Source organism: Cajanus cajan, chromosome 11 (genome assembly GCF_000230855.2).
Source record: "Cajanus cajan strain Asha chromosome 11, NIPB_CcT2T_4, whole genome shotgun sequence".
In the NCBI taxonomy this organism is placed as follows: domain Eukaryota; kingdom Viridiplantae; phylum Streptophyta; class Magnoliopsida; order Fabales; family Fabaceae; genus Cajanus; species Cajanus cajan.
Genome location: NC_138527.1, coordinates 31,298,835 through 31,318,377, shown reverse-complemented (window position 1 = coordinate 31,318,377; position 19,543 = coordinate 31,298,835).

Here is a 19,543-nt window from a genome sequence, read left to right as displayed (position 1 = left end):
AAAAAGTTGTTTACATCACTTAATTTTGTCGATCTCGTTATAAAAATAACTTATTTTTTAAAGTTATCTTTTCATTTTTAAACTTGATATCAAGAATAAAAAACATTGAAAACATAATTTCAATTAAATGAAGGGGTAAATGACAACATTAAATAGAATGAGATTTTTATATTTAAAACCAACAAATATGAGTTTTTTTTTGCTGATATTCAAAACTAGAGGGTGTATAACACAAACACTAATAGTCCTTATATAGTAAAACTATACCACTACACAAAGTGACACATACCAAAAGTTACAAAATAAACAAAAAATCAAAATTTAATCAAACAAGCTACCTAACCAACCTATTTCGGGCTAACAAGTTAAATAGGGTGGGTGGGGTGACTTGAAATGTCCACCCACAATGCCAATTTTTGGTGGATTAACAATCTGACCTACAAATCACAACCCATTTTATCACCCTAATTCCATACAACATTTATGGATTATGGTCGTTGTGTGTAATCAAATTGGTGCTACTATAAGTACATGTATTTGGGAGGTCAATCCATTGAGTGGGTTAGGATACTTTAACCCAACCAAAATACAAAGTTGGATATTTACCACAACTAGATATTTAAATTCGTGACCATTAATTAAATTAGAGTTGTTTCAACTATAAATTCGTTGGCATCATTAGAGTCATTGTGTCTGACGTATTATTTGTTTTGGTACTTGTTGGACTGTCACAGTTTTGTCCTTAAAAAGACATCTCTATGAGTTAAAAAGAGAGTGTGTTTATAAATTACCTTTAGTCTCAATTCCTAAGCGATGTAGGACTTTTAAGTATATCGGGACAAGCCTACCAGTCGAGACTAAAGGGGCAATAGTAGCGTAGGTCCTTCTTTTAGATATTAATTTTTTAAATTATTAAATATTTAAAAATTTGCTAATATTTATTTTTATAAAATTTAATTTAAAAATTCTCAACATATAAATATATTTTTAAAATTAATTTTACCATGGTGGGATCAAATTATCATATCCAACCTAATAATTTAAAATTTGATAAATTTGAATTGACTTATCCAAACAAAATATTTTAAGAATGATAGAAAATGAAATCAAAGTAATTCAAATACCAAGAATTTAAAATTCCTTGAATTTGTAAAATTCTTCATCCAAACACACCATTAGGCTTGATTCTTAAACAATGTGAAACTTTTAGGAATGTTTCATCCGTAAGTCTATGGACATTGTTAAGGTCACCACATTCGAGATATTGTTCGCTTAACATTTGTTGAGCCGTCACGATTATGTTTTTAAAAAGACATCTAAGTGGATTAAGGAAAGAAGATATTAATAAACTACCATTAACATCAATTCTTAAACAATGTGGAACTTTTAAGCATACTAGAACAAATCCTTAGTCAATGCTAAAGGGTAAGAGTGGACAAAGTCATCTTTATAGCACTAATGTTCCTACCATAAGTTTGCTAACATTGTTAGAATTATTGTATCTGAGGTATTATTTACTTTGATGCTTGTTGAGCCGTCATAGGTTAAAAAGGTGTTGCATAGAGGTAAAGGTAGTAAAGTGAGTCACGTTGACTTATATGGGTTAGCTCACCACGGATTAGTACCTTAAACGGATTAATCCAATCTAGCTCACTTTCTAATAATTTAGTTGTATATGTTTTTCATTGTTAATTATAAGAGTTAATCATTCATACATTGTTAGTGTAAAGTTTTTTACATTGATGACAACCAATCATATCTTTTAAATTATTTTATTTTATTTTTATTTTATTAAATAAGTAACTGACATGATACTATTAAAAAATATGATTGATTGGTAGTGTAAAAAAACTTTACACTAACAATGTATAGGTGATTAACTCTAATTATAAACAGTTAAGTCATAATGAATCATTACAATAATAATTGAAATAACTTTAATAAATATCATTTTTAGTTTTATTCTGTTTTTAAAACGCATCAGTCAGAGAATAAAACTCGTAAATTTATTATCATTTTAGAATGCATCAAATGTAGAATAAAACTTATGTTTTATTCTGTCCCATTTTGTAACATTTTTTATTTATCATTCCCGTTATAACATGTTGATATCCTTTTATGTTTTCCCGGCACATATAACCAAATGATTGAATAAGGCTGAATGTTGTTTGGATGATAAAAGACTTTAAGAAGAGAAAAATGAAAAATGAAGTAAAAAAAAGTAGAAGTAAGGGAGGATAAATAAAAAGTAAATAATTTTTTAAATTATTTGAATTAAAATAAATGAAAAAAAAATATAAGTAAAAGAAAAATAGATATATATTTTAAAGACATATTTATCTTTAATAATATATTTATATAACTCAAAATAAAAGATAAATATATCATTTAAATATTTAATGGTTTTTAACAATTTTTTTCACCTCCATTCCTACAAATCTCTCCGAATGTGGAGAGATTTGTTTTGAATGTGAATCTCGCTTTTTTTTTTTTTTCTTTCATTGTATTTTTATTATTTTTCAAACAACTAAAAACAATCACTTCCTTCTCATTTACTTTTTTCTATTTAAAGTCACTCTAAACAAACATATAAAAAAGTCCGTCTAAAAAACTTGCAATTAGTTGTTTTTTCTTAAAAGTGAAAACTAGGCAACGGTTCTATAATATATATATATATATATAAGGATTATAATAACATCAGTGTATAGTTTTTATTAAGTATTACACTATTCAATAATTTTATATTAAATATAAATTTTATAAATCTAATCGTTAAATTAAAAGTTCTTTACTTTTAAATCATATATACAAAATTTTATATTAATTCAAGATGATTTGATATTTCATTCTTATAAAACAAAATTAACATAATATACGCATTTCAAAATTTACTAAAATATAAACACTTTGATTACCTTCAAGTTGTTGTTTAATTTTAACAAAATTTAATATAAAAATATAAAGTGATATGAACTTTCAGTATAACGGTTGAATTTACAAAATTCACATTTAATATAAAATTATTAAATAGTGTGATACTTAGTAAAAGTTACACCAGTGTTATTATATGAAAAATATGTCCAAATTTACCATTAAGTCACCAAATTCATAAAATTAAGAGAAATTTATCTATAATTTATTGAAAAATTCATCCATTTTTCAGTTATTTATATCTATATAAAAATGATTTTTTATACACAATTATTAAACTGTTTTACTTTATAAATTATAATAAATTTGTACTCACTCCAAAAAGTTTTAACTTCTTATTATATTATTTTTATTTTTTAAAATATAAAGAGACACAAATGTATTTTTTACATTAGTTGTACCAAGAGTTGAGCTGTATTCCTCTTAGTGGACCGTTCAAATTGTAGGCCCCACTAGGTGCTATGTATGTGCAACTATTATTATTCTTGTGTTAAGAACATAGTGCTGATAAAATGTGACTATTTTTATCTGTCTGGTTATTCCAACAATTATTTGGGGTGATTTAATGAGATTCGTTAATCTTCAATAAAAGAAAAAAGGAGTTCCCGTCAATGAAAAGGCAAATCCCAAATGTCGGAACTCAATCATTGAATCATCACCTAGGGTCCACCTCTCTATTTCCATCATTCCCATAAAAAAAAACATTGAGTTACTACTTAGTATTATATTTCATGCAAATATTTTTAATACACTTGTATCATTTTCTCCTTAATTATATTCAAATAACCTCTAATAATGTTTTTAATTAACACTATGATTCAGATACGTAGGGTGGATTAGATTCCAAGTATAGACTTGATTGTTTGTCCCAAAACTTAGTCTTCGATAATTAAACTACAAGCTTGTGATTTATTGACACTTATTTCAGACATGTCATGCACAACATGTTTTCCTTCACAAAAATAAAGAACCATTATCAAAGAACACATGATCAACTCATAAGATATTGTTTAAGAATCTTGAGTTTGAGTTATAAATTAACAATTGCGTCAAATTTTGAAAAATGTTTTTGTTATGTACATGTATAATAATTTTACTGATTCAAATATGAATACATTTACCTGGCAGTTAAATAATTAATAGGTTTTCTTTACTCCAATCTACTTAGTTAGTCAAACCCACTCACCCACCCCATTATATATGAGTTATTTTCTGCTCAGACACACATAACTTAAAATCTTGGAAAGTAAAAGTTGAGTCAAGTTCTGGAAATATAGGAAAAAAGAATAAAAAGATAATGAAAAGGGGTGCAAAGTTGGGGACATAGTTTTTGTCATTGCCTTTGGCTTTGGGTTATCTCTTCATAATTAGAGGGCATAAAAAGGTTGGGACAGTGAACTTGCCCTTGTTGCCAATGGTTTCTCTCTGGCCCAGAGACCAATTGACACCCCAACTCACACTATTAGGTTTTAAACTTTATTTATTTACTAGTAAATTTTCTTTTTAGTTATTTGCCTCCATATTCATTGTGGAACAAGGTTTGATTTTTAATTTGGCAAAACTTTGTGAACATTATTTTTGGTACGTGACTATTGAACACAAGTTATGATGATGGACCCCTATCCAACCCATTTTCACACCAAACTCCATGGCAGCTGACCAGAATACAATAGGATGATCGACATTCATCTTTTATGTATGACCAACCCACCCCGATTCCACAGCTACTCCAACTAAAATGTTATGTTACATTTGGTACTTTTTTTCAGAACTTGGCAATTATAGCACGGGTGGGAAGACCATTGATTGATCTTGTTCAATAAAATGGACTTGATAAATCACTTTTTTAAGTTTTACTATTTTAAGAATGGTGCTTTATATATAAGGTTATTTTTTTTATTCATAGAAATTACAAATGATAATAATAGTATTCCAATTTAGAATTGTGTATACTATTTCCACCTCTTATCACCGAGTCAATTTTAATGGTTTATATAAGTTTACTTTAAAATTTATTTATTTATTTTGAAAGATTGTGTTATTAATAGTATTTATCAACTTTGTTAATGAGTAGTATTTATTAAAAATATGATTAACCAAATTTAGTAGAGTCTTTCTAACCACTTCTACTTTTAACACTTTTTAATTTTTTAGGAGTGTTTACGAGTCAATTTGTATTGAATTTGGGAGGAAATAAAATTTGAATCTAAACTAATCAATTTTTGAATAGTTCAATTTGATTCAAATTTATCAATTATTTTTACAACTTGAACCAAATCAGTTCAATCAATTATGAGTTAATTTAGTTTCAGTTAATTGGATTCTTTGTTATGCAAAATTATAATATTCTGAAAAAATAAAAATATAAACTTATCTAAATAACATATTCAAGTGTAATTAGTTTGCACAAACTAAAAAATAACATAAATCACAAAATGAAATAATTATACCATAAAACTTCATCTATAATAATAGAAAAAAAAGCTCAAAATTAACATTCAATAAATAGTGCATGTTGAGATACAATCAAAGTCTCATATCCTTAGCACATAAGGATGAACATAAGTTTATATACGCACATGTCTTTATTGGTAAGAGGCCTTTTGAGTGATGATCAAAAGTAAAACTATGGAGAATTAGGTCCAAAGTGGATAATATCTTAGCAAAGCGAAGACATATGTGTGTGGTAACTTCCAGTGCACAACAACTGGTATTAGAACTCTTGATTCGATCAGGTGACTTGGTTGTCGAGTTTGGTGGAGTTAATAAGTGGATACAAGTATAGGATCCTTTGTATCAAAAGTATTTCTAATGGTAGGTTCATATATGGACTAGGAGGTGTGATGGAGAAGACTAGGAGAAGTGGTAGGTGTTCTTCTCCTTAGCTTCACCTTTGCTCGGATCTTCTTCAAGGAGATGGAAACCACGATGTTGAACACTAGATGGAGGTTGATTCACGGATTGGAAGAAGGCTTAAGCCTTGGATGGAAGCATCCAAGCTTAAGGTGCAAGAGAAAACTCACTTCAAAGAGGAGGAAACCTAATAGGGTTCCTAAAAGTGTAGCTCTCTCTCATGGTGACTCTTGAACGAAATTTGGCTGAATAAGCTCTCAAATTTCATTATTCTCAAAAGTGAATACAAAGAGTAGAAGAAACACTTAAGTAGCATCCGGTTTTGCACACATTTGGGCGCCTAAGTCAAAGCTTACATGTGGCGCCCAAAATTTGAATTCAAATTTGAAATTTGAATTCAAATTTTGGCTCCCATGTGTTTGGCCGAAACTTTAGGTACCTAATGTGTATCTATGTTTGATTTGAGAGTCATTTAGGGTTAATTTGAGTGTCACATGTTCAGCCACCAATTGGTGCAAAACATGTGACTCAAATGTAACTTAAATATCTTCCAAATTAAACCTAATTTAACCTAGTTAGCCTACTTTAGTATTTCTTGTATTTTCCTAATATAATGACCTAAATACATTGGTCCAACAAATACAATGGAAAGGAAAAATTACAAGAATGAAAATAAGCCCAATATTGGGTACCAAAAGCCCAAAGGCCCATGAAGCCCAAAACTAGGCCCAACAAGCCTAAAACCTAAAATGCTACTCTATGTGGTCCAAAAATACAAGACCAAAATATATTCAAGCTATACTAACAAAATATAATAAGAGTGTTCGAATCAAGATAGGCCCATATTGAAACTTGGTTTGGGCCTTCCAAGCCCATAGGGCCCATTGGGCCTTGACTGGCCCAATCTTCCATGTCTAGCCCACTCGTCTTAGATCTTTGAGTGTGTCACCTCTTGCATTCCCAAATATGATTCCATCAAGGTGTGTCTCGCTATCATGAGTTAATGATAAAGCGATTATGCAAATACTTAAAGCGTTACTAAGCTCTATCTGGACCACCGTCAAATATACTCGTGGAATGATAACTTTTGTTGTAAGAGGGTTAAACCAAGATCCTTTGTTTGGAGGGAGAATTGTTGGGATACAATCAAAGTCTCATATTGTTTGAACAATAGAATGAATATAGTTTATAAAACACATAGTCACCATTGGCAAAAGATCTTTTGGGAGATGACCAAGAGCAAAATCATGAGGGTTTAGACTCAAAGTGGACAATATCTTACAAATATGGAGACATGTGTTTGAGAACCCTTTGGTACACAACAATTTGTTTATATACACACAAATGTCTCCATTATTAAGAGGCCTTTTGGGAGATGAACAAAAGCAAAATCATGAGAGTTTAGACGCAAAGCGAACAATATCATATTAATGTGGATATATGTGTGTGTATGTGTGTGAACTCCTCAGCTGCACAACAAGTGGTATTAAAGGTGATCGGCTAAGCGAGTTTGATGGTTGATAGGTGAATCTAGGTATAGGATCCCTTATGTCAAATTTCTTCATAACGATGAGTCAATGTATGGAGGAGAGTCTTCTTGATAACATAGAGGGTTAGAAGGTATGTTTCGCTATCATGAGTTAACGATAGAGTAGTGATGCAAGTACTTGGAGCGGAGCCTTACGGACCACTATCAGATATACTCGTGGACTTTAGCTTCTGTTGCAAGGGGGTTAAACCATGGTCCTTTGACTGAGGGAGGATTGTTGGGATACAACCCAAGCCCCATAACTTGAAAACAAGAAAATGGACATGAATTTATATAACCACACAATTGTCTCCATTAGCAAGAAACCTTTTGGATGATGACCAAAAGAAAAATCACGAGAATTTAAGCCCAAAGTAGACAATATCTTACCATTAGGGAGACATATGTGTGTGTGAGAACCCTAGGTTGCACAACAAGCAATATCATAACCAATGTTTGACCAGGTGACCAATTCGACGAATATGATGGAGTTGACCGGTAGATCCAGGTATAAGATCTCTTATATCAAAAGTCTTCCTAATGATGAGTCTATGTGTGGAGAAGAGTCTTATCGATAACATGGAAGATTAAGAGGTGTGTCTCGTTATCGTGAGTTAACAATAGAGCGACGGTTCAAATACTTAAAGTGTGTTTGAGCTCTATGGGTCAATAAGAGATCTTTTGAATGATGACCAAAAACAAAATCATGAGGACTTGGATACAAAGTGAACAATATCTTACTAATGTGAAGACATATATGTGTAATAAGATACTTAGTAATAAGATACTTAAAATAATAATAATAAAAAAACACATTAGGAAAAATGATTGATTCAGACCATTGAATTTTTAATATGTAAACTTGATATTTAAACTGATGAAATTAAATTAAATTTCTTTGTTTTGGTTCAAATCGAACTCAATCAACAAAAAAATTCAAACCAATTTAATTGATTTATTCAAGTCGGTAAATTCATAAAATTTGATATGAATTAATGAATATAAACAAAGTCATAAGTTTTAATTTTACATCATATCTATATATCATATACCAAAATTTTATTTATTTACCTATATTTATACAATCATTTTAAATCTAATAGAATATAATTTAGGAGTGAAATTTAGAAAAAGAGGGAAGATGTTATTTTTTTTAGGTTAAGAGAAATGTATAATGTTTGTAGAGGTAAATAAACGATGAAGTCACCAATTTTATATTAATCATTATTTTAAAAATATTTAATCATATTTTTTTTATTAAATATAAAAATTACCTTTTTTCCCTAAAAAAATGTAACTATGGTCTATGGAAGACATCTTTATCAAATGGAGTGCTTCTGCATCATTCGTACTCCTACTGACTGTCGTGGCCTACCATTGTCGAACTCTATGACATTATTGAGCAATTCCAAAACATAAAGTAATCCAAAAATAATACTTTTTCCAGAAACTACAACATATGCGTGAAAAAGTTTAGAGTTGAAACTTGGGGGAAAAAGTAGCCAAATAAATCTTAATCATATTTTATTCAAAACAATAGTATGCACCGAAATAAAGCATTTTGAACTAATAGTTATAAGGTTGATCTTCAAAGACGAGATATGATATTTTTAAATTCGATTTTTATGTATTAAAATAACATTTAATTAATAAAAATTACATTAATTTTTGTTTCACAGCTTTGAGACATATTCAATTCTGATTCCAATGGATGATTTGGCCTAGACAACCAGGTATTTAGCTGGGGAGTTACACATTTATAATTCACTTTCATTTAATGTGAAATTTCAGATATTATGCTTTGAACAAGAACTATTTTTTCCTTAGATCATGACATTATTGTGTTAATTAAATGAAATTGGTGTGTGTAATATTGTGCAGTGATAACATTAGTTGTACAATATTTTAGAACAACAAAATGTTAAATGTCCTGGTTAGAAACACGAAGAAGGGGAATAAACATGTCTCTAAACTGATTCCAGCATGGTGAGGATTGAGGAATAACATAATTATAAGTGAGGGTTGTTAAAACTTAAAACAGGTGCATCAATATCTCTTTGGTTAATAACATGTTAGGGATATATATTATTAATGATGAAACTCCTTTGGATCCTAAAAAAGCATATTATGATTTTTTTTGTTTAGCAAAGAGTGGTGGGGCCATGGGTGAAGTCATAGAATGGAATGTGGTCCAAAGGGTGAGATATGGCATCAGTTCCCATTCCATAATGCATCATTCAAGAATTCAAAGATCTCATTCCTTGTTTCAATTAGTTTATCCTTTTTTATTTGATTCTTCCAACTAAATTCATCACTCTCTGCTCATTCTTGTTGAGACGTCCTTGATCGTGATGCTTTCCCAATTGTGTTGACCTTCTTCTCATTTCATTTGTTCAACACCACACAACAATCCACTAACTACTCCACTACCACACAACTCACATTTTGTTTCTTTTGGGATGATGTTCCTTCCTAACCTCTCTAACTAGAGACTTGTTTAATTTATTTATTTTTCATTACTTTCTACATCATCATAATTTCTTACTCCATTAAGTATTTGTTTGAATTTAGAGTAAAAAATAAGAAAGAAATGGGAGTGATAGAAATTAAAGATATATCTTCTTATGGATAGAAATAAAAAGGAAAAACAGTGAAGAATTTTTTTTTTTGTTTATGGAAGGAAATTGAGGGTAAAAGAAAATAAATAAATTATAAAAATATTAGGTTAAAACTCTTATTTGGTCCCTTATAATATTTTTTTAATTTCAATTTAGTCCCACTTTAATTTTTGATTTCAATTTAGTCCCCAATAATTTAAATTATTGCAATTTGGAACTTCCGTCCAAATGATTTAAACGGAGTTAACTGGTGGCCACGTGGATGCCACGTAGATGTCATGTAGATGGATCCCAAATTTCTTGAATACACTGGAACCAGAACGGCCCGTTCTGAAACCAGAACGAGCCGTTCTGGTTTCAAAACGGGCCGTTCTGGTTCCAGAATTTTCACTACGAAAAAAACTCAATGTACAAAGCATTTCAAACACTAGATTTGGTAATATTGTCAATAGGGATTGATAACTTCGATTGCTAAACATTTAGCTATACAGTGTATCATTAAGGACGATGCAGTATATCACTAAGGACAATGGTAGCAGGTTTTATTTCATTGTTAGTCAAACTGGAGTGAACCACTTACTACCAAATTGACACTATACAGTCAAAGATGAATTTTTGAACTTTTTCAGTATATGTTATTTCATGTGCATTCTTAGTAATTTCTTTAAAAATTTTTAGTATATGTTATGTTTTGAATTTTTATTTTAAGTTTCTGAACCATGTTTCTATCTTTGAATTTATGATATGTTATGAATTTTTATTTTCAATTTTTGAATCACATTAAGGCATTTTGGTCAAGATTTTGAACTGGATAAGTTCAAATCAAAGAAGGATTTTGGAAGGTTTTATTTATTTGATTTTTTTTTAGTTTTATTCATAAATAATATTAATTTATTGTATTTTTTATTTATTTTATTTTTATTAATATATATATAATGGAAAAAAATACAATAAAAAGTATGAAGTTAGCGTTCTGGAAACGGGACGTTCTGAATCCAGAACGGCCCGTTCTAAAAGCAGAACGACCCGTTCTGATGCACTTATGTTGTGTTAAATTTGCATTTGGAACGGTCCGTTCCAGTTGCAAAATTAACACATAACATGTGCAAGCAGAATGGGTCGTTCTGGTTTCAGAACGGGCCGTTCTGATTTCACGTGTATTCATGAAATTTGGCATTTACCTGTGCATCTACGTGGCATCCACGTGGCCACCGGTTAACTCCTTTTGAATTATTTGGATGGAAGTCCCAAATTGTAATGATTTAAATTATTGGGGACCAAATTGAAACCAAAAATTAAAATGGGACTAAATTGAAATAAAAAAATATTATAAGGGACCAAATAAGAATTTTAACCAAAATATTATTATAGTAATTAAACTTAATTTTTAAACTGATATTTTTATATAAAATTACTTTTTGTTTTCTTTTTATAATATAATTCTTTTTAAGAAGTTGAACCACTAAAATCAGTTTAGTGGCGGAGAGTTAACATTGATGTACAAAGTCTTAAATTTGATTCTCATTATCATTGATGATTTTTTAGGTAATTAAATAAAAAATGAAATAAATAGTTATAATTTCACTCTCATCTTGAAAAATTATTTTTTGGTAGGTCCCTTGAAAATAAATTTATGCCTTCCTATTTTTCCACTTAAACAAACAGTGAAAATTCAATAATTCTATCGTATCTCTCTTTTTCCTATTTCTTTCCAACCCAATTTTTCTCAAAGGTAAAAGTATGAAAAAGTTTATGTTTCGTCTATTAATATTGTGCAAGTATTATATAATTTTCCTAGTGCAAATTGAGTGAATTCATAATTTTAACATTATTAATGACCCCATTCTAGTCTCTTTGTGAAGATTTTTTTATTACTTTCTTAAAATGATGCAATAGCTTTTTATGAATGTTTATGAACTTTACATGCAGCACTTCAACAGTGGTATAGGTAGTATCTATATTTGTTGGGCCATTTTGCCATATATTATAACAAGTTCGTTTTAAAAAAAGGCCATGTTTATTATACTTATCAAGTCTTGGTTCGGATAGTTTATTGGGTAAAGAAGTTGAAATCTAACATTAGGCCTTGGTGGTTGGCATTTGTCATTGGTCCCAAAGGCCCAAATTAATATGTAAGTGACACCAATCATTCTTTTAAAGCTACCTAATTTAATTTTGGTATTGAATTCCATTGAGACAACTTTTTCTACAGTTTAGCTCACATCTCCCTCTTCACAAATGATATTAGAGGGTTAGACCTAGTTTTGTAAAATAAATTAGAGTAAATATTCAAATTTGTCTTCGTAGAGAAGAAAAATATTTATTTTCTCGATATTACAATTTGTTTTATAATACATGATTCAGTTTTTTTAAATCTAAACATGTACTAAATACAGAGAACAAAAAGTCTAAATTGTTTTATAATTGTGAAATTGAGAGATTATTTAGCGACTTTGTTTTTTCTCTTCATAAATCAAATTTAATCAAGTCATTATTTTAGCTCAATTTGGTATTCATTGTGTTAATGGTTGAGTTTTTGTTGTCATGTTTATAAGGTTTTGTAGAGGACCAATTGCTGACTATGAGTGATTTCGTTGTTGAAAAAAACTTGTTCGTATTGTTGTGACTATTTGGATTGCAGATGTGTAGAATTTGTGGCTGCACTGAAATAAAATGGTGTTCAATAATGGAATATGTTATACGCTTAAAATAGTTGAATCTATTAAATACAGAGGGTGAAAGTGATTAACAGCGGAAATGAGTCATGAAAGCATCCCATTTATAAATTGACTTAATGAATCATACTATTATTTCTCAAATTTTTCGTAATTTGTAATGGGTGAAAGTATACTTGTACTCTCATTTCTTGCTTCTTAAATAAAACGTTATTTGATTATAAAAAAAATGATTCAATTAAATTTTAGTTTACTCATGTTGGTAACATATATGAAATTGTTTGAACAAAAAAATCACCATACCTTGTTTGTAGGGTTATTTTGGTAAAACAATTTTATTTCATAATATTTTTTAAAAAAAGAATCATCATTCTCTCTCTCTTTTTCTATCCAAGAAAACAAGTTTCCCTTTCTGAAATACAACAATTATCAATGATTTCCTCATCCGCATTAATGGAGGAGGGACTTTGATGAAAAAATAGGTTGTGGAAAGACTCATCTAGTCAAGATACATACTTTCTTGAGAATGACAATTGGAAGTATGATTGTGGCTAGGGTGGAGAGTTAATCAAGTCTCTTACATTGTGAAACAACTTATAGCCATCAAATATACTATATTTTAAATCAATGGTCAGGATTAACATGATATAATCTGGTACAGTAAATTATATTTGGTCTACATGGATATTCTAAACTATTGTGGATCAGGAAAAAAAAGTCTGTCTATCACGTTCTGCTTTCTCTATCACCATTCTGATTTTCAAAACTAAACTTGTTAAGCAGATACCAAAAGTTACATGTGAACAAGGAGAAAATGAAATAGGCAATGTTTTTTTTTATGATTCATAATTGTAGTTTTTGATACCTAGGATAATAAGCATTCATGTGACCAAATATATTTTTAAAAACACAACTATATCCGGTTATACCATGTTGTTCCTTACCATCGATTTAAAATGGAGTATATATAATGGTTGTAAAATGTTTCCCACCATGATAGACTATTTTAGTTCTCCCACCCTAGCCACACCTCAGTTTTGAAAAGTAAAAATAATGAGTGTTTAGATTGGTGGTGAATTAAACTTATCATCATATTTAAAAGCAACAAATAGTTACTTTTGCGATCAACTCATCACAATTTTATACTTACCATAATTTTTTTACCATCAAACCAAACTCACTATGAGATATTTAAGACTGCAGTGAGGAAAAAAAAATGAGCGAAAGGGGTGTAAAAAAGTCAAACTTTGATTTTTTTTTTCTCTTCCTTTTTTCTCTAATTTTCTTAAATCAAATCTATTCGTTGCTTATTTTTGTTGGTTTCATTTTATTCTTCCCTATTTTCATTCACCATATTTTTTAAAATTATTTATTTTTCCAATCAAACGCGCCCTTTAAGAATTTACTCGTCCCTATATGCACTCTTTTAGAAAACAAAAATTCACTCTAACATATAGTTCGAGTAAATCAGAAGCATTTATGATCAAAATATTAGAAGAAAAAGTTAATAAAAAGCAATTCAATTTATCATGATTATAGTTTTGATGAAACTTAAATTTGGAAAATTAAATTAATCCAAAGCCTTTTGCAAATCAACATTCTCTTTTTTAGTCAAGAAAGAGGAAAAGGGATGGGCCTAGAGATTAGGGAAAGGGAAAAGGATACAGTGCCTATTCTTCTTCTATCTTTGGAGATAACGTTGTATGTCACCAAGGTTAGGCCTTGTCAGTTGTCTGTTTCAAACACAAGAAGATTCTGTATAATGTACTACACAATTTGTTGTTCAAAGTGGATTTTTCTTTTAAGTCTTGAGCTTAACAAGAAAAGACCTTGTACTGAATCCCTGAATTTGTTTCTTATTGGGCCTGTGACTAATGGATTCTCTTTGCCAATGACCCTCAATCATTCATGTGTATTAGTATTTTAGCTTATGGATTATTTTTATATAAACTAGACGGGAGTGTGTTCTCTTAAAAATAAAACAAAAAATAATTATTACTTTAGAGTAAAATTAAAGATATATATATATATATATATATATATATATATATATATATATATAAATAAGGAGAGAGAAAATTATATTAAAATGATAATCAAAAAGTGATTATTTATAATTATTTGTTATGGTCCTTACATTTTAATATATCATTTACTAGTAGTGGAAAACATTTAATTAGCTAAGATTAATATATAAATAATATTTGGATATATGTACAATAATATATATGTATAAATTTAAACAGCTATCAAAATAATATCAGGCTTTTTGACCAAAGTGGGGTCGTTGACCAACTTATTTACGTAAATGAGGCTCTTTTGAAAGTATTTACGCCTTTGGGACTGTTTACAACGGTGTCGCTATGGCCTATAGTGACACCCATGCCACGTGGCAATTTTTTTTTTTGGCCCACAATGGGCTGAACTGAGCCACATCAGTGTCGTTATGGGCTGGGCCACCACAGTTGATGGACCAACAGAAACGATGTAGCTCATAGCGACACCATGTAAGAAAAAAAAAGAAAAAAACAAAAATAATTTATATGTAACTTAAAAATAATAAACTGAGTATTTATTATATATTTATAAAAATAAAAATAAGTTGTTTAAAAACGTAATTTTAAAATGTATTTTAATTATTTATAAGAGTGGCGCTATGGCCTATAGCGACACTGTGTCGCTATGGCCCATAGCGCCACTAATTTATTTGTTTTTTTTTTTTTAATTAATAACTTATTTAGTTTTAAAATTTGTTTATTTTATTAGCAGTTAAATATTAATTTGTAATTATAAAGTTATTTTTTCTCTAATTTCTTTTGTTTTCTATATAAATTTTTTTTCTTTAAATTATTTTATCACGAATTAAAAAATGTATTTAATTATTTAAAAGTGGCGCTATGGCCTATAGTGACACTGTGTCGCTATGGCCCATAGCGCCACTAATTTATTTTTTTTTATTTTTTTTTAATTATTAACTTATTTTGTTTTAAAATTTTTTTATTTTATATTAACAGTTAAATATTAATTTGTAATTATAAAATTATTTTTTCTCTAATTTCTTTTGTTTTTTATATAAATTTTTTTCCTTTAAATTATTTTATCACGAATTAAAAAATGTATTTAATTATTTAAAAGTGGCGCTATGGCCTATAGCGACACTGTGTCGCTATGGCCCATAGCGCCACTAATTTTTTTGTTTTTTTTTTTAAATTATTAACTTATTTTATTTTAAAATTTTTTTATTTTATATTAGCAGTTAAATATTAATTTGTAATTATAAAGTTATTTTTTCTCTAATTTCTTTTGTTTTTTATATAAATTTTTTTCTTTTAAATTATTTTATCACGAATTAAAAAATGTATTTAATTATTTAAAAGTGGCGCTATGGCCTATGGCGACACTGTGTCGCTATGGCCCATAGCGCCACTAATTTATTTTTTTATTATTATTTTTAATTATTAACTTATTTTGTTTTAAAATTTTTTTATTTTATATTAGCAGTTAAATATTAATTTGTAATTATAAAATTATTTTTTCTCTAATTTCTTTTGTTTTTTATATAAATTTTTTTCCTTTAAATTATTTTATCACGAATTAAAAAATGTATTTAATTATTTAAAAGTGGCGCTATGGCCTATAGCGACACTGTGTCGCTATGGCCCATAGCGCCACTAATTTTTTTGTTTTTTTTTAAATTATTAACTTATTTTGTTTTAAAATTTTTTTATTTTATATTAGCAGTTAAATATTAATTTGTAATTATAAAGTTATTTTTTCTCTAATTTCTTTTGTTTTTTATATAAATTTTTTTCCTTTAAATTATTTTATCACGAATTAAAAAATGTATTTAATTATTTCAAAGTGGCGCTATGGCCTATAGCGACACTGTGTCGCTATGGCCCATAGCGCCACTAATTTATTTGTTTTTTTTTTTATTTTAAATTTTTAACTTATTTTGTTTTAAAATTTGTTTATTTTATATTAGCAGTTAAATAATAATGTGTAATTAAAAGTTATTTTTTCTCTAATTTCTTTTGTTTTCTATATATATTTTTGTCTTTTAAATTATTTTACCACGAATTAAAAAGTATTTAATTATTTAAAAGTGGCGCTATGGCCTATAGCGACACTGTGTCGCTATGGCCCATAGCGACAATATCAATATATATACCCCCTCCTAGCTACGGTTTTTTCGCAGTTGAAATCATATATTTATCAGTTACGTTTTGGTCTGATTTAAAATTCTGAGCCAGTTACGTTTCTTTCTAATTCGGTGAGTATAATTTTGTTTTTGTTAAGATATAAATTGTAGTTATTTGCACTAATTAATTTTTTTTGTTGCAGATATTATGGATGAAATGATTGCTTATATTTACACTGGAAAGATGTATGAAGGTGCTGAAGGTGTAACATTTGATGGACCAAGAAAAGGAATGTATATTAAACGAGGTATCACTTTGGATATATTAAAGAGAAGGATTCACAACAAATTTAGTCTTAACTCAAATCAAGTGATATTATCTGTAAGTTACAGATTTTTAGTTTCACAAGGTGATAACAACATATATTCTTCATTGGAATTGAGTGACGATGATGATGTACAATGCATGATAGAAACATTTCAGAGCCAGAATGTGATGCCAATAATGGAATTATATGTTGAAATAGGTATGCAAGAATCTTCTACTTTTTCATTAGAAAATTTGTCAATTGCACGATCGCCTTTGGTCACAAGAGACGAAGATGAAGATGACGAAGAAGATGAAGACTATCATGTTTCATCATCATATGAAAGCATTGATGAATCCAATGAAGATGAAATTGATAATTGTGAACCATCTGATGATGAGGTGCAGCCGGATGTTCTTGTTAATAGTCCAATGGTTGAACCAATTTCAATGTATCCATCTACTGAAGGTAACATCCGAAAATTAAATTTGTCAACAATTTGTTATTTGTTTAAAATAAATTGTTGAAATTGATTTTATTGAATTTATTAACTATATTATTTTTTTAATTATTTTATTTTACATTATCATATACATTTTAATTACTATTTTATAAACTTATTTTTTCATTTATTTCTTTATTTAATATATTTTTTGCTTTTTTTTTTAATTTAAAATATGGGGCGCTATGGGCTATAGCGTCTTCATTTAAGCTGTTAGTGTCGCTATGGGCTGCAACAACTTCGTCAATATGGCTTTCATGGCTTCTCTGGAATCACAAAAATGCCACGTGCCCATAGCGACACCGTTATAAACAGCCCCAAAGACGTAAATACTTTCAAAAGAACCCCATTTACGTAAAAAACTTTCCAAACAACTCCACTTTGGTCAAAAAGCCATAATATCATGATTATACAAATATATGAATATGTCTAAAAATACTAATCTTAAGTTGCTAGTCAAACAACTCAATTACCCCAACTACACCAGAGTAGCTCAAAAAGACACAACTCTGCTATCAACCAACATGGCCTCAAAAGCAAACCTTGCCTGCAGTCTATCTCTTCCTTAGTCCCATGTAAACATAATTATCGCAATCCAATTAGAAAGAAACATGTAAGGATAAGTTAATATATAAGAGAATAAACATATAAGTATAGAGGTAAAATGACTATACTACCAACACCAACATGCAAATCATACACCCACAACATCATGGTTTACAACATAACAACATAAGTTTAGCACCTCAACATGACATTCAACAATCTTAAAAGGTAAGAAACTCAATCATATCACAACATATTACAACTTTTATCACAACAATGTCATTCAACAACAATCCACATAGCATATGAACAACATCACACTCAAAACATCATATGTATATCACCTCAATTACAGCATCATCATACATTCACCTATTAAAATCTCCAACAACAAAGATGAATAATCTAAGTGACTTAATCTTATCGAACCAACACGTTTACATTTGCTAGATCAACAACCAATTTGGATACTAATCCATAACAACATAGTTTATCAAATTTCTCCACTTAAACTAAGAAGTCTAATATTCCTGTCAAGATAGGACAACTTATGTGTGAGTCTACCATAACATTAGCTTGCATGACTAAGCCTTCTATATGATTAGCTCGTCGACTAACCATTAACTACTACACCCTTCCAATACTTCGTTAAGTATTTTGGCCCCTGACCTTATACCTTACTCAGTTGGTTACTTTATACACATATGTCTCAACCTTATCCATATATGGATCAACATTAGTCACTTGTAATCAGTATAGCTCGATATGGCCTCTATATTGTGGTCACTTATAGCCAATATGTTTTGACCTTGCCCACATAGCACATCAACTAAAGTCCTAAAGGAGACTCAACTATCAATTTTAAAAGTTAACTACTCAAGAAGGGATTTTAACAACTAGACTCGTGGAGCACCATAATAATATCTTCATAATGGGATATCCAACTTTCTAAAACAGTTTCTCCTCTAGTCCTAAGTCAATCAACACCGCAACATACCCTGATGGCTTAATGCCTCAAGAGTTATCAACACCATCACCTTAACAGTTCAACATGTTAATTATTTGTATATACAATCCTATATCAATGCATATAGAACCAACTCCATTCAACAACATTCAATTATCAACAATTTAATTATCAATATATATTATCCCAAAATTAACATAAAGAGCTAACAACATATATTCATATACAACATGTAATAAATTCAACTAACCTATACATGTTCACTATTTTATCAACAAAACATGTTTTCATAAGGCAACCCACGCCCAACATCTAGCATCATTGAAACAAAGAGCTCTTAGGTTCATCTACGCCCAATGCTCAACGCCACTCAACCTGCCACTCACCCTCTTATTTATTTGCATTTATTTATTTTTTCTCCTCTCTTTTATATATATCTTATTTCTTAAATATCTTTTATTTATTTCTTATCTA